The 23,429-nt window shown below is 45.9% G+C and overlaps 3 non-coding genes across 3 annotated transcripts; all 3 read right to left on the bottom strand.

Moving 5' to 3' along the window:
* Positions 1-14,455: 14,455 nt before the first annotated feature.
* On the bottom strand, positions 14,456-14,528 carry Trnak-cuu (transfer RNA lysine (anticodon CUU)). Its single transcript has one exon. It is a non-coding gene; the product is annotated as a tRNA-Lys (tRNA).
* A 1,453-nt stretch (positions 14,529-15,981) lies between these two features.
* Trnak-cuu (transfer RNA lysine (anticodon CUU)) lies at positions 15,982-16,054 on the bottom strand. The gene has a single exon. It is a non-coding gene; the product is annotated as a tRNA-Lys (tRNA).
* A 4,491-nt stretch (positions 16,055-20,545) lies between these two features.
* Trnak-cuu (transfer RNA lysine (anticodon CUU)) lies at positions 20,546-20,618 on the bottom strand. Its single transcript has one exon. It is a non-coding gene; the product is annotated as a tRNA-Lys (tRNA).
* Between the last annotated feature and the right edge of the window lie 2,811 nt (positions 20,619-23,429).

Raw genomic sequence — 23,429 nt, 5'->3', positions numbered from 1 at the left:
TTTGCAGCTATGGCCACCCATTACTGCTTGGCTACACATCTGACACGTAACCGATGTGCTCTCCAAACAACAACACTTGCATTTCAGAACATGTCTTCCACACATGTCTACAAACTCACCTTCACATTCAAATACAGTTTCCTTGTGACTGACAGAGACGTAGGCAAAGTTTAAAGATGCTATTTCCATTACATCTCCTTAATCAGAAAAACGGTAATTTACATCTGCAGCGGAACAAAATTCCGTTCCGCCCAGCGTGTGGCTCGAACCCACGACCCTAGGATTAAGAGTCTGACGCTCTACCGACTGAGCTAGCCACCTACCTCGTTGAATATCTGCCGGATAGCACGTCACACAGTACTCGTTTGGGTTAGATGGTCCCATACAGAATCTCCCCATGCTGCCTAATGTTTTCCTAACGTCACACTCGTCACGTACTTCACTTTTATGTCATAATCATTTCTGAGAGGTAAAGAAATTGCATGCCAGCATGCAGAGCTAGTGGCGTCAAAATTAACACACATACTTTATGTGACTCAAAAGCCGAACGAGTTACTTTCCGACGTTGTTTTAGATGTGCAAGTGCCAGTCAAAACTCGCGGTGTCGGCACTCTGCCGACCACTTCGCTAGTTAACACCGGTCTTGTTGTGTGTGTTTCAAGCTCAAGAGCATTTCCAAGCAAAAAATGGTCAACAGCAACATTCAGACGGTTTCGTACTGCTCAATTGCTACATTAAAACGGTATGTTTCTTTTTCAGAACTGGAAAAAAACGAGCTTGACAACATTCGAACCTGTAATCATCAGATACAAAGTCCGACGCCTTATCCATAGGCCACATGGTCACTGACGACCAACTATGTCATGTATACGACTCATCTCGAAACGCTCACACCCCTGAGGATTTGTGTTTTCGTTTTACAAAGCCGCTGCCCCTTGCTCTTTCCCACCCATTCGTTACATTCAACCTCTTACGAGACCGACCAAATATAGACTGAGAAACAAGACCACACACTTTGTGCATTCGGAATCGAAGGCAGGGCGTCCCTCGCCGCATTTGCTACGATGGCCATTTGCTAGTTCTGCAGAAGCGGCGGCGGCTACCTCGGTGAATAACTGCCGGATAGCACGTCACACAGTACTCGTTTGGGTTGGGTGGTCCCATACAGAATCTCTCCATGCTGCCTAATGTTTTCCTAACGTCACACTCGTCACGTACTTCACTTTTATGTCATAATCATTTCTGAGAGGTAAAGAAATTGCATGACAGCATGCAGAGCTAGTGGCGTCAAAATTAACACACATACTTTATGTGACTCAAAAGCCGAACGAGTTACTTTCCGACGTTGTTTTAGATGTGCAAGTGCCAGTCAAAACTCGCGGTGTCGGCACTCTGCAAACCATTTCGCTAGTTAACACCGGTCTTGTTGTGTGTGTTTCAAGCTCAAGAGCATTTCCAAGCAAAAAATGGTCAACAGCAACATTCAGACGGTTTCGTACTGCTCAATTGCTACATTAAAACGGTATGTTTCTTTTTCAGAACTGGAAAAAAACGAGCGTGACAACATTCGAACCTGTAATCATCAGATCCAAAGTCCGACGCCTTATCCATTAGGCCACATGGTCACTGACGACCAACTATATCATGTGTACGACCCATCTCGAAACGCTCACACCCCTGAGGATTTGTGTTTTCGTTTTACACAGCCGCTGCCCCTTGCTCTTTCCCACCCATTCGTTACATTCAACCTCTTACGAGACCGACCAAATATAGACTGAGAAACAAGAACACACACTTTGTGCATTCGGAATCGAAGGCAGGGCGTCCCTCGCCGCATTTGCTACGATGGCCATTTGCTAGTTCTGCAGAGGCGGCGGCGACGACGACAACGACGACGACGACGACGACGACGACCGCGAGAGGCTCTGAGATATGTGAGAAATACATCTATAAAATGTAATTCAGACTGCCTCGTCCCACTTTATGCTGTACCGCTTTGGCAAATGCTTTATCTGCGCCATTCGCCTTAATCACATCTGAGAGTAATTCTTAAAAAAAACGCCTGTCGCTAATTGTTCGTAATCACAGATACTGTTTGCTATACGGCCACGACGCGCAACTGATTTCCAAAATTCATCTTTCTCCTGTGTGGATGGAACGTCCGATGCCTGGTTTATTAGAGCAGTGCTCTACCACTGAGCTAAGGAGGCGCTTCCTAGCGGTACTCTTGGGTACTTCGTCCTTACGGCCGTCTGCATCATCAGACTTCAGTTGACAACACTTCATATTACCGGCTAATATTTGCAGCTATGGCGACCCATTACTGCTTGGCTACACATCTGACATGTAACCGATGTGCTCTCCAAACAACAACACTTGCATTTCAGAACATGTCTTCCACACATGTCTACAAAATCACCTTCACATTCAAATACAGTTTCCTTGTGACTGACAGAGACGTAGGCAAAGTTTAAAGTTGCTATTTCCATTACATCTCCTTAATCAGAAAAACGGTAATTTACATCTGCAGCGGAACAAAATTCCGTTCCGCCCAGCATGTGGCTCGACCCCACGACCCTAGGATTAAGAGCCTGACGCTCTACCGACTGAGCTAGCCGGCTACCTCGGTGAATATCTGCCGGATAGCACGTCACACAGTACTCGTTTGGGTTGGGTGGTCCCATACAGAATCTCTCCATGCTGCCTAATGTTTTCCTAACGTCACACTCGTCACGTACTTCACTTTTATGTCATAATCATTTCTGAGAGGTAAAGAAATTGCATGACAGCATGCAGAGCTAGTGGCGTCAAAATTAACACACATACTTTATGTGACTCAAAAGCCGAACGAGTTACTTTCCGACGTTGTTTTAGATGTGCAAGTGCCAGTCAAAACTCGCGGTGTCGGCACTCTGCCGACCATTTCGCTAGTTAACACCGGTCTTGTTGTGTGTGTTTCAAGCTCAAGAGCATTTCCAAGCAAAAAATGGTCAACAGCAACATTCAGACGTTTTCGTACTGCTCAATTGCTACATTAAAACGGTATGTTTCTTTTTCAGAACTGGAAAAAAACGAGTGTGACAACATTCGAACCTGTAATCATCAGATCCGAAGTCCGACGCCTTATCCATTAGGCCACATGGTCACTGACGACCAACTATATCACTTATATACGGCTCATCTCGAAACGCTTACACCCCTGAGGATTTGTGTTTTCGTTTTACACAGCCGCTGCCAATTGCTCTTTCCCACCCATTCGTTACATTCAACCTCTTACGAGACCGACCAAATATAGACTGAGAAACAAGACCACACACTTTGTGCATTCGGAATCGAAGGCAGGGCGTCCCTCGCCACATTTGCTACGATGGATATTTGCTAGTTCTGCAGAAGCGGCGGAGGCGACGACGACGACGACGACGACCGCGAGAGGCTCTGAGATATGTGAGAAATACATCTATAAAATGTAATTCAGACTGCCTCGTCCCACTTTATGCTGTACCGCTTTGGCAAATGCTTTATCTGCGCCATTCGCCTTAATCACATCTGAGAGTAATTCTTAAAAAAAAACGCCTGTCGCTAATTGTTCGTCATCACAGATACTGTTTGCTACACGGCCACGACGCGCAACTGATTTCCAAAATTCATGTTTCTCCTGTGTGGATGGAACGTCCGATGCCTGGTTTATTAGAGCAGTGCTCTACCACTGAGCTAAAGAGGCGCGGCCTAGCGGTACTCTTGGGTACTTCGTCCTTACGGTCGTCTGCATCATCAGACTTCAGCTGACAACACTTCATATTACCGGCTAATATTTGCAGCTATGGCGACCCATTACTGCTTGGCTACACATCTGACACGTAACCGATGTGCTCTCCAAACAACAACACTTGCATTTCAGAACATGTCTTCCACACATGTCTACAAAATCACCTTCACATTCAAATACAGTTTCCTTGTGACTGACAGAGACGTAGGCAAAGTTTAAAGTTGCTATTTCCATTACATCTCCTTAATCAGAAAAACGGTAATTTACATCTGCAGCGGAACAAAATTCCGCTCCGCCCAGCGTGTGGCTCGACCCCACGACCCTAGGATTAAGAGCCTGACGCTCTACCGACTGAGCTAGCCGGCTACCTCGGTGAATATCTGCCGGATAGCACGTCACACAGTACTCGTTTGGGTTGGGTGGTCCCATACAGAATCTCTCCATGCTGCCTAATGTTTTCCTAACGTCACACTCGTCACGTACTTCACTTTTATGTCATAATCATTTCTGAGAGGTAAAGAAATTGCATGACAGCATGCAGAGCTAGTGGCGTCAAAATTAACACACATACTTTATGTGACTCAAAAGCCGAACGAGTTACTTTCCGACGTTGTTTTAGATGTGCAAGTGCCAGTCAAAACTCGCGGTGTCGGCACTCTGCCGACCATTTCGCTACTTAACACCGGTCTTGTTGTGTGTGTTTCAAGCTCAAGAGCATTTCCAAGCAAAAAATGGTCAACAGCAACATTCAGACGGTTTCGTACTGCTCAATTGCTACATTAAAACGGTATCTTTCTTTTTCAGAACTGGAAAAAAACGAGCGTGACAACATTCGAACCTGTAATCATCAGATCCGAAGTCCGACGCCTTATCCATTACTACACATGGTCACTGACGACCAACTATATCATGTATACGACTCATCTCGAAACGCTCACACCCCCTGAGGATTTGAGTTTTCGTTTTACAAAGCCGCTGCCCCTTGATCTTTCCCACCCATTCCTTACATTCAACCTCTTACGAGACCGACCAAATATAGACTGAGAAACAAGACCACACACTTTGTGCATTCGGAATCGAAGGCAGGGCGTCCCTCGCCGCATTTGCTACGATGGCCATTTGCTAGTTCTGCAGAAGCGGCGGCGGCGACGACGACGACGACGACGACGACGACGACGACGACGACGACGACGACGACGACGACGACGACGACGACCGCGAGAGGCTCTGAGATATGTGAGAAATACATCTATAAAATGTAATTCAGACTGCCTCGTCCCACTTTATGCTGTACCGCTTTGGCAAATGCTTTATCTGTGCCATTCGCCTTAATCACATCTGAGAGTAATTCTTAAAAAAAAAACGCCTGTCGCTAATTGTTCGTCATCACAGATACTGTTTGCTATACGGCCACGACGCGCAACTGATTTCCAAAATTCATGTTTCTCCTGTGTGGATGGAACGTCCGATGCCTGGTTTATTAGAGCAGTGCTCTACCACTGAGCGAAAGAGGCGCGGCCTAGCGGTACTCTTCGGTACTTCGTCCTTACGGTCGTCTGCATCATCAGACTTCAGCTGACAACACTTCATATTACTGGCTAATATTTGCAGCTATGGCGACCCATTACTGCTTGGCTACACATCTGACACGTAACCGATGTGCTCTCCAAACAACAACACTTGCATTTCAGAACATGTCTTCCACACATGTCTACAAAATCACCTTCACATTCAAATACAGTTTCCTTGTGACTGACAGAGACGTAGGCAAAGTTTAAAGTTGCTATTTCCATTACATCTCCTTAATCAGAAAAACGGTAATTTACATCTGCAGCGGAACAAAATTCCGCTCCGCCCAGCGTGTGGCTCGACCCCACGACCCTAGGATTAAAAGCCTGACGCTCTACCGACTGAGCTAGCCGGCTACCTCGGTGAATATCTGCCGGATAGCACGTCACACAGTACTCGTTTGGGTTGGGTGGTCCCATACAGAATCTCTCCATGCTGCCTAATGTTTTCCTAACGTCACACTCGTCACGTACTTCACTTTTATGTCATAATCATTTCTGAGAGGTAAAGAAATTGCATGACAGCATGCAGAGCTAGTGGCGTCAAAATTAACACACATACTTTATGTGACTCAAAAGCCGAACGAGTTACTTTCCGACGTTGTTTTAGATGTGCAAGTGCCAGTCAAAACTCGCGGTGTCGGCACTCTGCCGACCATTTCGCTACTTAACACCGGTCTTGTTGTGTGTGTTTCAAGCTCAAGAGCATTTCCAAGAAAAAAATGGTCAACAGCAACATTCAGACGGTTTCGTACTGCTCAATTGCTACATTAAAACGGTATGTTTCTTTTTCAGAACTGGAAAAAAACGAGCGTGACAACATTCGAACCTGTAATCATCAGATCCGAAGTCCGACGTCTTATCCATTACTCCACATGGTCACTGACGACCAACTATATCATGTATACGACTCATCTCGAAACGCTCACACCCCCTGAGGATTTATGTTTTCGTTTTACAAAGCCGCTGCCCCTTGATCTTTCCCACCCATTCCTTACATTCAACCTCTTACGAGACCGACCAAATATAGACTGAGAAACAAGACCACACACTTTGTGCATTCGGAATCGAAGGCAGGGCGTCCCTCGCCGCATTTGCTACGATGGCCATTTGCTAGTTCTGCAGAAGCGGCGGCGGCGGCGGCGGCGGCGGCGGCGACGACGACGACGACGACGACGACCGCGAGAGGCTCTGAGATATGTGAGAAATACATCTATAAAATGTAATTCAGACTGCCTCGTCCCACCTTATGCTGTACCGCTTTGGCAAATGCTTTATCTGCGCCATTCGCCTTAATCACATCTGAGAGTAATTCTTAAAAAAAAACGCCTGTCGCTAATTGTTCGTCATCACAGATACTGTTTGCTATACGGCCACGACGCGCAACTGATTTCCAAAATTCATCTTTCTCCTGTGTGGATGGAACGTCCGATGCCTGGTTTATTAGAGCAGTGCCCTACCACTGAGCTAAAGAGGCGCGGCCTAGCGGTACTCTTGGGTACTTTGTCCTTACGGTCGTCTGCATCATCAGACTTCAGCTGACAACACTTCATATTACCGGCTAATATTTGCAGCTATGGCGACCCATTACTGCTTGGCTACACATCTGACACGTAACCGATGTGCTCTCCAAACAACAACACTTGCATTTCAGAACATGTCTTCCACACATGTCTACAAAATCACCTTCACATTCAAATACAGTTTCCTTGTGACTGACAGAGACGTAGGCAAAGTTTAAAGTTGCTATTTCCATTACATCTCCTTAATCAGAAAAACGGTAATTTACATCTGCAGCGGAACAAAATTCCGTTCCGCCCAGCGTGTGGCTCGAACCCACGACCCTAGGATTAAGTGCCGGACGCTCTACCGACTGAGCTAGCTTTTTTTTTTTCTTCTCTTTTTTTTGTTATCTTTTGGGCCTCCTTTCTCCCCACACAGCCCATCCATTCGCTCTCCTTTTATGCCTTCTTCGGCGAGCTTCTATGCTATATCGACTGATTTTTTTTTTCAAATTTACTGTGACAGTTAGGGAAATGAAATGATGTGTGGCTTCTTTGCCATGTGAGGCTTCTCCTCCGTAGAACTGAAAATTGAAAAATTAAGGCTTCTTGGGAATTAATAAATTGTCACTCTTGCTTCATACTGAAAAAAATGAAACAAAAATAGAAAGATTGTAACTGAGGAACACGTGCAAGAAGCTTCCACTGCATTGTGTGCAACGAAACCACCTTCCGATATTACCGAGATCCTGGAAAATCATCATAGATGAAAGTAGTTGCTGGAGATATGGGGTTCATCCAGCAGTAAGTGTGAAGCCGCAGTGCCGTTTCGGGGTTCTGTTCGAGGCCTTCACGGCTACCGTAGCGGCCCTGGGGCACACGAAGTCCCCACCGTACTTCACCCTCAACAGCGATCCCCTACTTTGGCCTGTGACTACATTTTTCGTAGACGAGGGCTATTAAGATGTTTATCCAATCCCTTGTCTCTGAAACAGAATGTGTAACATGTTACCAAAAGTTATTTTGTGGTCCCTGCGCGTACATATCTGATAATATTTTGCTCGTTCGTATAATTCGTATTCTAAAACACGGTCATTGCCGTGTTCAGATATAACGTAATGTACATAATTGCCAAACAACCACAACACAGCATTGGTTTTCTGGACAGGGAAGAAAACACCATCGGGGTAGAGTAATTTTTCAACATTGATCTCAGTACTAACAGTTCTGGTTATAAAGGCTACCCGCCGTTGGAGTCCCCTCCATATTTCGGCGTATCCGCCACAGAGAAAGCGGTGGATCAATGTGTCAACTGCGTCACATCGGGTGCACACAATCGTGTCACTAAGACCAATGGAGTGCAACTTTTCGTTAGTGGAAACTACGTTATTAACAACTCGGTACCAGGTTGCCTGAATGTCGGAAGACAGTTCACGATTACTAATATTTTTCCAAATTCTTTTCCAGTCTTTGTCGGGATATCTGCACTCCATTTTGTTGACATGTTCTTTCGTTGTTAAGAGTTCCATTAATTTCCTGCAATTCCTTGATTGTGGATTCGTGACAATACTGTCCATGTAGCTAATCTCTAAAAAGAACTGGCGAATATATTTCAATTTATAATTAATTCCGCCTATATTTATGGGTGGACGTAAATTTTCTGGCTGTAGGAGTCGATACAGCCTGGCTGTAATACTATGTGGATGTTTTTCTATAATTTGTAGGGTCCTCTTTATATATAACGCCGTAGTCTTCCGCCATATATCTGTTAAACCTAGGCCACCTTCAGCGGAAGGTAACGTAACTGTACCGACTGCTACTCTAAAAATATTCCCTGTCCATATAAATCGGCAAATGATACTCATTATACGTTTGGCAATGGGTTTCGAAACTGGCAATATTTGACCTATATATATAGCTTTTGATAAAATGGACCAATTAATTATTCTGATTCGTTGTTTAATGTTCAGATGTCTGGTCTGATTGAGTATTGTGGCTCCTCTGATTGTATCCAGTACTTTCTTCCAATTGTAGGTCATGGTCTGAAGCGGACATCGGTAAAAGGTGACACCCAGAGCGGTGTGACGATCGACGGAGCGTGCCCATTCCAAACGGACATCTTGAAGACCTTTAAGATTTAAAAACGAACTCTTCACCTCGTTAACCCTAGCGCCTGTAGCTTCACAAAAGATCTGAATATTCGTAGTTAATTTCTCTAAATCTTCGTTACTACGAATAACCACTCCAACGTCATCAGCATATGCATTGGTGACGTTGTTAACGCCAGATATCGTGATGCCCTCAAGATCGACATCGAGTCTCCTTAGTAAAGGCTCCAGTGCAACAACATACAGGAGCATTGACAAAGGACTTCCCTGCGGGACGCCGTTGCGAATTTCAATGGGTGGAGTGAAATGCCCATTTACAGACACTTGTGTTTGGATGCCTTCAACAATGTTAATTAAAACTTGCACAAAATGTTGACTAAAACCCACATAGGTCAACGTTCTGAACAAAAATAAGTGGTTGACCCTGTCAAAAGCCTTTGAGAAGTCGATAAAGGCAAGGCCTCCTGGTGAGGATGACGTTGCAAAAATTGCAGAGACATCCCTATATTCACAAACAGTTTTAAAAATATTCCGCCCCGAGAGACAGGTTTGGTGGTCACCTATGATCTTCTCCATTAGAGGTCTCAGTCTTTCCTTCAGTACACGTGCAATTATTTTATAATCCGAGTTCATCAAACATATTGGTCTCAATTGATTGAGATCTTTAACTGTCGCGTTCCTTCCCTTTGGTATTAGCACAGTTACGCTTTCTTTGAACTCGCGTGGAACAGTAACACCTTGCAACACTTCATTTATCACTTCTGTGAATTGATTACCGATGAGAGGCCAAAATTTACAATAAAACTCTACAGGCAAGCCATCAGGCCCTGGGGACTTACGGGTAGGCGAATATTTAAGTATATCAAACACCTCCTCACATGTGATCGCAGTGGTAAGGGACACATTGTCCTCGTCATTGATAACGTTGTCGATACCTGTAGTTCGTAGCAAATCGTTCGCACAGTCTAGATTATTCCGGTTATCAGTATATAACGTACGATAAAATCCATAAACTGCATTTAAAATGTCAGAGTGTTCCGTCAGCACCCGGTTATCGCCCACTCTAAGACAAGCAATAAACGCTCGTCTTCTATTTCTTTCATGTTCGAGTAAGTGGTACAGCGATGCGTTTTCGTCCTCCACCGTTGTCGGGACACGAGATTTAATTTTTAAACCCTCCAGCTGTTGTCGCTTGAGACTTATGAGGTGAGCCTTGATCTTCTTTATTTCAATGAAAACCTCATCAGTCATCTGCTGAGCTGATAGTTCCCTTAAGCATGTATAGTAAAATTCAACGGTATTGCGAGACCACATCGCTCGCTCCCTCCCGTAAGCTATTAGGGATGATCTCAATTTCTTTTTAGCACATGAGGTCCACCACGCAAGGCGAGAGCTGTATTTATGGCGCATACGTAGAGCAGCCTGCCATACCTCCGCTACTGTTCTTGATAGGCCACCCTCGAACAACATATGGGTATTCAGCTTCCATAAGGGGCGACCCCAATACGTTCCTTGCTTCTGAAACCGAATGCTGCATTTCACTGCGAGATGGTCCGAAAAGGTAGTGGGAATTACTTCGATACTACTGATTTTATTTTCCAGGTTTGCTGTGACGTATATTCTGTCTATTCTGCTTTGCGAGCGACTACTGATGTACGTAAATTTGACTAACGTGGGGTATTTGCTTTCCCACACGTCTGTCCACTTCATGTTTGTCACCAAAGCCGCCAGTTCCCTGGAGAAGTTAAAATTTGGTCGCTGATCCTTTTTGTGAAGTACACAATTAAAGTCACCACCGATTAAAGCTTCCGCCGGATTCCCCTTAAGTAAATAGACCATATCGTTCTTAAAAAAATTAGCCCTATCATCTCTAGCGTTGTTACCAGAGGGGACATATACATTTAAAACAGTAGTAGTAAAAATTTTACAACTGATGCCCCTCCCATTTTCTAACAGACAGATATCCTTCACATCAATACCATCTTTGACAAGGATCGCAGTCCCACATGTGGCTTCCGGTGCAATATTTAAAATCTCTTGAAAACCTGGGACATGAAAGTTGTGGACAATAAATTCCTGTAGGAGGGTTATATCAGTATCCGACTGGTAAAGGAAATCTTTTAAAGAAGCGACTCTCGTTTCACTGCGAATCCGATTTATATTGATCGTGGTCACATTATATGTCAGTTCCGTTGGCATAGGTGCAGGTAAAAGAAATTGGCTAATGAAGTATACCCCATGCAGAGTCACGTCTGTACCATTCCACTCTGTCTGTCAGAAAGAAAAATAGACATTAAAAAAAATAAATTAAATGCCACTAGCATGTGTCAGGTCCATCTCCATTCCGTGGTCGGTGCGACCTTCTTGGGCATCGGCCCAATCAAGTCCTTTTCCTGAGACAGTTCGGTCTAAATCCATAGTAGTGCCGGTCTGCAAACCTGCGACGCCAAGCGGTGCGCGAGGTTGTTGTTGAAGATCATCTGGATCGGCACGACTCATCTCCGCTTCAGTACACTCGTTAACCCGTGCTACTGGGCATTGGTCTCGTAATCGTTCATTATCCCTTAAATGTTTTAACTTTTCCCGCAATGCAGGAGCTAAACTCTCTGCTGCTTTGTGTGCCAATCTCCTCTTCTTGCCTTTCTTCGAAGATCTCTTCGGCGATCTAGCAGGAGATGAAGTTTGCGACCTGTCAGGAGAAGTACCGGATGATACGTCTGACGTCACCTGTTCCTTTTTTCGGACAAAAGTCCGCGTATCGCATTCCACAACGGCAGAAGGAGGCGCATCTTTTTCCATGGCTCCCACTGGTAGCAACCCAGTCTCCAATTCTACACTATCGCTCGTTGTGGTTTCCTTGACGCAAGTGTCTTCTGTGGGCGCCAACGTGAAACCAATGTCCAGATTGCTATCTTCGTTCATAGTTCCCGCAGAGTGGATGCCTGAAGCGTCCACTCCTCGGAAGCTAGTGGCAATATCCTCACGTTGGTGGGAATCCTGACGACGCAAGGAAACCTCCGTTGCGGGTATTTGGGGATCTTCGGCCGAGTCCGCGGAAGAACGAGCAACCACAGTGGGAGAGTTGGAAAAAGTTGGCGTCGGCATAGATTCGAGGGGCGCGGAGCTGATCGGCAGACCATCCGCAAATCTAGAGCTTGAAGCCGGAGTATCATCGACAACCGCCCGCGAGGCAGCAGGCTCCCCGCGCACAGGCGGCACCGACTCGCCTCGGCTGCGGAAGTCAGCAGCGGCAGCGTATGACAATTTCATACCAACAACAGGGCCGGAACTCGGCATCTCGTCACGCGGTAACTGCGGGACACGCCTCCGTGAACATTCTGCACGAATGTGTTCCGTGGAATTGCATAAAGCGCAAGTCCGCGGTTGCCCATCATAGATAATCAAAGCACGATACCCACAAATATTAAGATAAGAGGGGACATGCTTCTGTAATTCAATCTTAATTTGCCTTACGCCGTTCAAGACAGGAAACATATGAGCTTCCGACCACCTTTCTGCCACATTGGAAATAATTCTGCTATGAGGCCGAAGGGCAACATTAAGTTCATCGGGCGGAATTTCAAAAGGGAGCTCAAACACTCTGATCGTACGAATCCCGTACCCAGCATGACTAACAGCAACGTCACTCACATTCCCATCAGAATGATTAAACTTCACGCTACCTCCGCAACGATCCACAATGGAACTACATAATTCTGGACTTTTCATCTTCAGATACACAGCATTTGTCACAAACGAGAGATAAACTCCGACAACATCATCACCGTTAATCAATACTTTTTCGATAAACCATGCTTTAATTTCAAATGCTTTAGGTCGAACGAAATTTCGATCGAAAGTAAACTTGACTGTGTCTTTCCTCAAATAATTCGACCTATTCATTCTAGAACTTCATGAATACAAGTGCAACACGAATAGCGGCTTAGCAGCACCACTAACCTCAAACGCAGCGACTCAGCCTGTGTTTACTACAGCCAGACGTCCAGCTCCGCCACACGTCCGTCCCGCTCGGCGGCTGACTCGCAACGTGCTAGCCGGCTACCTCGGTAAATACCTGCCGGATAGCACGTCACATAGTACTCGTTTGGGTTGGGTGGTCCCATACAGAATCTCTCCATGCTGCCTAATGTTTTCCTAACGTCACACTCGTCACGTACTTCACTTTTATGTCATAATCATTTCTGAGAGGTAAAGAAATTGCATGACAGCATGCAGAGCTAGTGGCGTCAAAATTACCACAGATACTTTATGTGACTCAAAAGCCGAACGAGTTACTTTCCGACGTTGTTTTAGGAGTGCAAGTGCCAGTCAAAACTCGAGGTGTCGGCACTCTGCCGACCATTTCGCTAGTTAACACCGGTCTTGTTGTGTGTGTTTCAAGCTCAAGAGCATTTCGAAGCAAAAAATGGTCAACAGCAACATTCAGACGGTTTCGTACTGCTCAATTGCTACATTAAAACGGTATGTTTCTTTTTCAGAACTGGAAAAAAACAAGCGTGACAGCATTCGAACCTGTAATCTTCAGATCCGAAGTCCGACGCCTTATCCATTAGGCCACATGGTCACTGACGACCTACTACATCATGTATACGACTCATCTCGAAACGCTCACACCCCTGAGGATTTGTGTTTTCGTTTTACACAGCCGCTGCCCCTTGCTCTTTCCCACCCATTCGTTACATTCAACCTCTTACGAGACCGACCAAATATAGACTGAGAAACAAGACCACACACTTTGTGAATTCGGAATCGAAGGCAGGGCGTCCCTCGCCGCATTTGCTATGATGGCCATTTGCTAGTTCTGCAGAGGCGGCGGCGGCGACGACGACAACGACGACGACGACGACGACGACGACCGCGAGAGGCTCTGAGATATGTGAGAAATACATCTATAAAATGTAATTCAGACTGCCTCGTCCCACTTTATGCTGTACCGCTTTGGCAAAAGCTTTATCTGCGCCATTCGCCTTAATCACATCTGAGAGTAATTCTTAAAAAAAACGCCTGTCGCTAATTGTTCGTCATCACAGATACTGTTTGCTATTCGGCCACGACGCGCAACTGATTTCCAAAATTCATCTTTCTCCTGTGTGGATGGAACGTCCGATGCCTGGTTTATTAGAGCAGTGCTCTACCACTGAGCTAAATAGGCGCGGCCTAGCGGTACTCTTGGGTACTTCGTCCTTACGGTCGTCTGCATCATCAGACTTCAGCTGACAACACTTCATATTACCGGCTAATATTTCCAGCTATGGCGACCCATTACTGCTTGGCTACACATCTGACACGTAACCGATGTGCTCTCCAAACAACAACACTTGCATTTCAGAACATGTCTTCCACACATGTCTACAAAATCACCTTCACATTCAAATACAGTTTCCTTGTGACTGACAGAGACGTAGGCAAAGTTTAAAGTTGCTATTTCCATTACATCTCCTAGATCAGAAAAACGGTAATTTACATCTGCAGTGGAACAAAATTCCGTTCCGCCCAGCGTGTGGCTCGAACCCACGACCCTAGGATTAAGAGTCTGACGCTCTACCGACTGAGCTAGCCGGCTACTTCGGTGAATACCTGCCGGATAGCACGTCACACAGTACTCGTTTGGGTTGGGTGGTCCCATACAGAATGTCTCCGCGCCGCCTAATGTTTTCCTAACGTCGCACTCGTCACGTACTTCACTTTTATGTCATAATCATTTCTGAGAGGTAAAGAAATTGCATGACAGCATGCAGAGCTAGTGGCGTCAAAATTAACACACATACTTTATGTGACTCAAAAGCCGAACGAGTTACTTTCCGACGTTGTTTTAGATGTGCAAGTGCCAGTCAAAACTCGCGGTGTCGGCACTCTGCCGACCATTTCGCTAGTTAACACCGGCCTTGTTGTGTGTGTTTCAAGCTCAAGAGCATTTCCAAGCAAAAAATGGTCAACAGCAACATTCAGACGGTTTCGTACTGCTCAATTGCTACATTAAAACGGTATGTTTCTTTTTCAGAACTGGAAAAAAACGAGCGTGACAACATTCGAACCTGTAATCATCAGATCCGAAGTCCGACGCCTTATCCATTAGGCCACATGGTCACTGACGACCAACTATCTCATGTATACGACTCATCCCGAAACGCTCACACCCCTGGGATTTGTGGTTTCGTTTTACACAGCCGCTGCCCCTTGCTCTTTCCCACCCATTCGTTACATTCAACCTCTTACGAGACCGACCAAATATAGACTGAGAAACAAGAACACACACTTTGTGCATTCGGAATCGAAGGCAGGGCGTCCCTCGCCGCATTTGCTACGATGGCCATTTGCTAGTTCTGCAGAGGCGGCGGCGGCGACGACGACAACGACGATGACGACGACGACGACGGCGACCGCGAGAGGCTCTGAGATATGTGAGAAATACATCTATAAAATGTAATTCAGACTGCCTCGTCCCACTTTATGCTGTACCGCTTTGGCAAATGCTTTATCTGCGCCATTCGCCTTAATCACATCTGAGAGTAATTCTTAAAAAAAACGCCTGTCGCTAAGTGTTCGTCATCATAGATACTGTTTTTCTATACGGCCACGACGCGCAACTGATTTCCAAAATTCATCTTTCTCCTGTGTGGATGGAACGTCCGATGCCTGGTTTATTAGAGCAGTGCTCTACCACTGAGCTAAAGAGGCGCGGCCTAGCGGTACTCTTGGGTACTTCGTCCTTACGGTCGTCTGCATCATCAGACTTCAGCTGACAACACTTCATATTACCGGCTAATATTGGCAGCTATGGCGACCCATTACTGCTTGGCTACACATCTGACACGTAACCGATGTGCTCTCCAAACAACAACACTTGCATTTCAGAACATGTCTTCCACACATGTCTACAAAATCACCTTCACATTCAAATACAGTTTCCTTGTGACTGAAAGAGACGCAGGCAAAGTTTAAAGTTGCTATTTCCATTACATCCCCTTAATCAGAAAAACGGTAATTTACATCTGCAGCGGAACAAAATTCCGTTCCGCCCAGCGTGTGGCTCGAACCCACAACCCTAGGATTAAGAGTCTGACGCTCTACCGACTGAGCTAGCCGGCTACCTCGGCGAATACTTGCGGATAGCACGTCACACAGTACTCGTTTGGGTTGGGTGGTCCCATACAGAATCTCTCCATGCTGCCTAATGTTTTCCTAACGTCACACTCGTCACGTACTTCACTTTTATGTCATAATCATTTCTGAGAGGTAAAGAAATTGCATGACAGCATGCAGAGCTAGTGGCGTCAAAATTAACACACATTCTTTATGTGACTCAAAAGCCGAACGAGTTACTTTCCGACATTGTTTTAGGTGTGCAAGTGCCAGTCAAAACTCGAGGTGTCGGCACTCTGCCGACCATTTCGCTAGTTAACACCGGTCTTGTTGTGTGTGTTTCAAGCTCAAGAGCATTTCGAAGCAAAAAATGGTCAACAGCAACATTCAGACGGTTTCGTACTGCTCAATAGCTACATTAAAACGGTATGTTTCTTTTTCAGAACTGGAAAAAAACAAGCGTGACAGCATTCGAACCTGTAATCTTCAGATCCGAAGTCCGACGCCTTATCCATTAGGCCACATGGTCACTGACGACCTACTACATCATGTATACGAGTCATCTCGAAACGCTCACACCCCTGAGGATTTGTGTTTTCGTTTTACACAGCCGCTGCCCCTTGCTCTTTCCCACCCATTCGTTACATTCAACCTCTTACGAGACCGACCAAATATAGACTGAGAAACAAGAACACACACTTTGTGCATTCGGAATCGAAGGCAGGGCGTCCCTCGCCGCATTTGCTACGATGGCCATTTGCTAGTTCTGCAGAGGCGGCGGCGGCGACGACGACGACAACGACAACGACGACGACGACGACGACGACGACGACCGCGAGAGGCTCTGAGATATGTGAGAAATACATCTATAAAACGTAATTCAGACTGCCTCGTCCCACTTTATGCTGTACCGCTTTGGCAAATGCTTTATCTGCGCCATTCGCCTTAATCACATCTGAGAGTAATTCTTAAAAAAAACGCCTGTCGCTAATTGTTCGTCATCACAGATACTGTTTGCTATACGGCCACGACGCGCAACTGATTTCCAAAATTGATCTTTCTCCTGTGTGGATGGAACGTCCGATGCCTGGTTTATTAGAGCAGTGCTCTACCACTGAGCTAAAGAGGCGCGGCCTAGCGGTACTCTTGGGTACTTCGTCCTTACGGTCGTCTGCATCATCAGACTTCAGCTGACAACACTTCATATTACCGGCTAATATTTGCAGCTATGGCGACCCATTACTGCTTGGCTACACATCTGACACGTAACCGATGTGCTCTCCAAACAACAACACTTGCATTTCAGAACATGTCTTCCACACATGTCTACAAAATCACCTTCACATTCAAATACAGTTTCCTTGTGACTGACAGAGACGCAGGCAAAGTTTAAAGTTGCTATTTCCATTACATCTCCTTAATCAGAAAAACGGTTATTTACATCTGCAGCGGAACAAAATTCCGTTCCGCCCAGCGTGTGGCTCGAACCCACAACCGTAGGATTAAGAGTCTGACGCTCTACCGACTGAGCTAGCCGGCTACCTCGGCGAATACTTGCGGATAGCACGTCACACAGTACTCGTTTGGGTTGGGTGGTCCCATACAGAATCTCTCCATGCTGCCTAATGTTTTCCTAACGTCACTCTCGTCACGTACTTCACTTTTATGTCATAATCATTTCTGTGAGGTAAAGAAATTGCATGACAGCATGCAGAGCTAGTGGCGTCAAAATTAACACACATACTTTATGTGACTCAAAAGCCGAACGAGTTACTTTCCGACGTTGTTTTAGATGTGCAAGTGCCAGTCAAAACTCGCGGTGTCGGCACTCTGCCGACCATTTCGCTAGTTAACACCGGTCTTGTTGTGTGTGTTTCAAGCTCAAGAGCATTTCCAAGCAAAAAATGGTCAACAGCAACATTCAGACGGTTTCGTACTGCTCAATTGCTACATTAAAACGGTATGTTTCTTTTTCAGAACTGGAAAAAAACGAGCGTGACAACATTCGAACCTGTAATCTTCAGATCCGAAGTCCGACGCCTTATCCATTAGGCCACATGGTCACTGACGACCAACCATATCATGTATACGACTCATCTCGAAACGCTCACACCCCTGAGGATTTGTGTTTTCGTTTTACACAGCCGCTGCCCCTTGCTCTTTCCCACCCATTCGTTACATTCAACCTCTTAAGAGACCGACCAAATATAGACTGAGAAACAAGACCACACACTTTGTGCATTCGGAATCGAAGGCAGGGCGTCCCTCGCCGCATTTGCTACGATGGCCATTTGCTACTTCAGCAGAAGCGGCGGCGGCGGCGACGACGACGACGACGACGACCGCGAGTGGCTCTGAGATATGTGAGAAATACATCTATAAAATGTAATTTAGACTGCCTCGTCCCACTTTATGCTGTACCGCTTTGGCAAATGCTTTATCTGCGCCATTCGCCTTAATCACATCTGAGAGTAATTCTTAAAAAAAACGCCTGTCGCTAATTGTTCGTCATCACAGATACTGTTTGCTATACGGCCACGACGCGCAACTGATTTCCAGAATTCATCTTTCTCCTGTGTGGATGGAACGTCCGATGCCTGGTTTATTAGAGCAGTGCTCTACCACTGAGCTAAAGAGGCGCGGCCTAGCGGTACACTTGGGTACTTCGTCCTTACGGTCGTCTGCATCATCAGACTTCAGCTGATAACACTTCATATTACCGGCTAATATTTGCAGCTATGGCGACCCATTACTGCGTGGCTACACATCTGACACGTAACCGATGTGCTCTCCAAACAACAACACTTGCATTTCAGAACATGTCTTCCACACATGTCTACAAAATCACCTTCACATTCAAATACAGTTTCCTTGTGACTGACAGAGACGTAGGCAAAGTTTAAAGTTGCTATTTCCATTACATCTCCTCAATCAGAAAAACGGTAATTTACATCTGCAGCGGAACAAAATTCCTCTCCGCCCAGCGTGTGGCTCGAACCCACGACCCTAGGATTAAGAGTCTGACGCTCTACCGACTGACCTAGCCGGCTACCTCGGTGAATACCTGCCAGGTAGCACGTCACACAGTACTCGTTTGTTTTGGGTGGTCCCATACAGAATCTCTCCATGCTGCCTAATGTTTTCCTAACGTCACACTCGTCACGTACTTCACTTTTATGTCATAATCATTTCTGAGAGGTAAAGAAATTGCATGACAGCATGTAGAGCTAGTGGCGTCAAAATTAACACACATACTTTATGTGACTCAAAAGCCGAACGAGTTACTTTCCGACGATGTTTTAGATGTGCAAGTGCCAGTCAAAACTCGCGGTGTCGGCACTCTGCCGACCATTTCGCTAGTTAACATCGGTCTTGTTGTGTGTGTTTCAAGCTCAAGAGCATTTCGAAGCAAAACATGGTCAACAGCAACATTCAGACGGTTACATACTGCTCAATTGCTACATTAAAACGGTATGTTTCTTTTTCAGAACTGAAAAAAAACGAGCGTGACAGCATTCGAACCTGTAATCTTCAGATCCGAAGTCCGACGCCTTATCCATTAGGCCACATGGTCACTGACGACCTACTACATCATGTATACGACTCATCTCGAAACGCTCACACCCCTGAGGATTTGTGTTTTCGTTTTACACAGCCGCTGCCCCTTGCTCTTTCCCACCCATTCGTTACATTCAACCTCTTACGAGACCGACCAAATATAGACTGAGAAACAAGACCACACACTTTGTGCATTCGGAATCGAAGGCAGGGCGTCCCTCGCCGCATTTGCTACGATGGCCATTTGCTACTTCTGCAGAGGCGGCGGCGGCGACGACGACAACGACGACGACGACGACGACGACCGCGAGAGGCTCTGAGATATGTGAGAAATACATCTATAAAATGTAATTCAGACTGCCTCGTCCCACTTTATGCTGTACCGCTTTGGCAAATGCTTTATCTGCGCCATTCGCCTTAATCACATCTGAGAGTAATTCTTAAAAAAAACGCCTGTCGCTAATTGTTCGTCATCACAGATACTGTTTGCTATACGGCCACGACGCGCAACTGATTTCCAAAATTCATCTTTCTCCTGTGTGGATGGAACGTCCGATGCCTGGTTTATTAGAGCAGTGCTCTACCACTGAGCTAAAGAGGCGCGGCCTAGCGGTACTCTTGGGTACTTCGTCCTTACGGTCGTCTGCATCATCAGACTTCAGCTGACAACACTTCATATTACCGGCTAATATTTGCAGCTATGGCGCCCCATTACTGCTTGGCTACACATCTGACACGTAACCGATGTGCTCTCCAAACAACAACACTTGCATTTCAGAACATGTCTTCCACACATGTCTACAAAATCAACTTCACATTCAAATACAGTTTCCTTGTGACTGACAGAGACGCAGGCAAAGTTTAAAGTTGCTATTTCCATTACATCTCCTTAATCAGAAAAACGGTTATTTACATCTGCAGCGGAACAAAATTCCGTTCCGCCCAGCGTGTGGCTCGAACCCACAACCCTAGGATTAAGAGTCTGACGCTCTACCGACTGAGCTAGCCGGCTACCTCGGCGAATACTTGCGGATAGCACGTCACACAGTACTCGTTTGGGTTGGGTGGTCCCATACAGAATCTCTCCATGCTGCCTAATGTTTTCCTAACGTCACTCTCGTCACGTACTTCACTTTTATGTCATAATCATTTCTGTGAGGTAAAGAAATTGCATGACAGCATGCAGAGCTAGTGGCGTCAAAATTAACACACATACTTTATGTGACTCAAAAGCCGAACGAGTTACTTTCCGACGTTGTTTTAGATGTGCAAGTGCCAGTCAAAACTCGCGGTGTCGGCACTCTGCCGACCATTTCGCTAGTTAACACCGGTCTTGTTGTGTGTGTTTCAAGCTCAAGAGCATTTCCAAGCAAAAAATGGTCAACAGCAACATTCAGACGGTTTCGTACTGCTCAATTGCTACATTAAAACGGTATGTTTCTTATTCAGAACTGGAAAAAAACGAGCGTGACAGCATTCGAACCTGTAATCTTCAGATCCGAAGTCCGACGCCTTATCCATTAGGCCACATGGTCACTGACGACCAACCATATCATGTATACGACTCATCTCGAAACGCTCACACCCCTGAGGATTTGTGTTTTCGTTTTACACAGCCGCTGCCCCTTGCTCTTTCCCACCCATTCGTTACATTCAACCTCTTAAGAGACCGACCAAATATAGACTGAGAAACAAGACCACACACTTTGTGCATTCGGAATCGAAGGCAGGGCGTCCCTCGCCGCATTTGCTACGATGGCCATTTGCTACTTCAGCAGAAGCGGCGGCGGCGGCGACGACGACGACGACGACGACGACCGCGAGTGGCTCTGAGATATGTGAGAAATACATCTATAAAATGTAATTTAGACTGCCTCGTCCCACTTTATGCTGTACCGCTTTGGCAAATGCTTTATCTGCGCCATTCGCCTTAATCACATCTGAGAGTAATTCTTAAAAAAAACGCCTGTCGCTAATTGTTCGTCATCACAGATACTGTTTGCTATACGGCCACGACGCGCAACTGATTTCCAGAATTCATTTTTCTCCTGTGTGGATGGAACGTCCGATGCCTGGTTTATTAGAGCAGTGCTCTACCACTGAGCTAAAGAGGCGCGGCCTAGCGGTACACTTGGGTACTTCGTCCTTACGGTCGTCTGCATCATCAGACTTCAGCTGATAACACTTCATATTACCGGCTAATATTTGCAGCTATGGCGACCCATTACTGCGTGGCTACACATCTGACACGTAACCGATGTGCTCTCCAAACAACAACACTTGCATTTCAGAACATGTCTTCCACACATGTCTACAAAATCACCTTCACATTCAAATACAGTTTCCTTGTGACTGACAGAGACGTAGGCAAAGTTTAAAGTTGCTATTTCCATTACATCTCCTCAATCAGAAAAACGGTAATTTACATCTGCAGCGGAACAAAATTCCTCTCCGCCCAGCGTGTGGCTCGAACCCACGACCCTAGGATTAAGAGTCTGACGCTCTACCGACTGACCTAGCCGGCTACCTCGGTGAATACCTGCCAGGTAGCACGTCACACAGTACTCGTTTGTTTTGGGTGGTCCCATACAGAATCTCTCCATGCTGCCTAATGTTTTCCTAACGTCACACTCGTCACGTACTTCACTTTTATGTCATAATCATTTCTGAGAGGTAAAGAAATTGCATGACAGCATGTAGAGCTAGTGGCGTCAAAATTAACACACATACTTTATGTGACTCAAAAGCCGAACGAGTTACTTTCCGACGATGTTTTAGATGTGCAAGTGCCAGTCAAAACTCGCGGTGTCGGCACTCTGCCGACCATTTCGCTAGTTAACATCGGTCTTGTTGTGTGTGTTTCAAGCTCAAGAGCATTTCCAAGCAAAAAATTGTCAACAGCAACATTCAGACGGTTTCGTACTGCTCAATTGCTACATTAAAACGGTATGTTTCTTTTTCAGAACTGGAAAAAAACGAGGGTGACAACATTCGAACCTGTAATCATCAGATCCCAAGTCCGACGCCTTATCCATTAGGCCACATGGTCACTGACGCCCAACCATATCATGTATACGACTCATCTCGAAACACTCACACCCCTGAGGATTTGTGTTTTCGTTTTACACAGCCGCAGCCCCTTGCTTTTTCCCACCCGTTCGTTAATTCAACCTCTTACGAGACCGACCAAATATAGACCGAGAAACAAGACCACACACTTTGTGCATTCGGAATCGAAGGCAGGGCGTCCCTCGCCGCATTTGCTACGGTGGCCATTTGCTAGTTCTGCAGAAGCGGCGGCGGCGGCGACGACGACGACGACGACGACGACGACGACGACCGCGAGAGGCTCTGAGATATGTGAGAAATACATCTATAAAATGTAATTCAGACTGCCTCGTCCACTTTATGCTGTACCGCTTTGGCAAATGCTTTATCTGCGCCATTCGCCTTAATCACATCTAAGAGTAATTCTTAAAAAAAACGCCTGTCGCTAATTGTTCGTCATCACAGATACTGTTTGCTATACGGCCACGACGCGCAACTGATTTCCAAAATTCGTCTTTCTCCTGTGTGGGTGGAACGTCCGATGCCTGGTTTATTAGAGCACTGCTCTACCACTGAGGTAAAGAGGCGCGGCCTAGCGGTACTCTTGGGTACTTCGTCCTTACGGTCGTCTGCATCATCAGACTTCAGCTGACAACACTTCATATTACCGGCTAATATTTGCAGCTATGGCGACCCATTACTGCTTGGCTACACATCTGACACGTAACCGATGTGCTCTCCAAACAACAACACTTGCATTTCAGAACATGTCTTC

Source organism: Schistocerca gregaria, chromosome 7, assembly GCF_023897955.1.
Source record: "Schistocerca gregaria isolate iqSchGreg1 chromosome 7, iqSchGreg1.2, whole genome shotgun sequence".
Lineage (NCBI taxonomy): Eukaryota > Metazoa > Arthropoda > Insecta > Orthoptera > Acrididae > Schistocerca > Schistocerca gregaria.
Note: the sequence above shows the minus strand (reverse complement) of the source record. Positions and strands in the feature narration are given on the sequence as shown.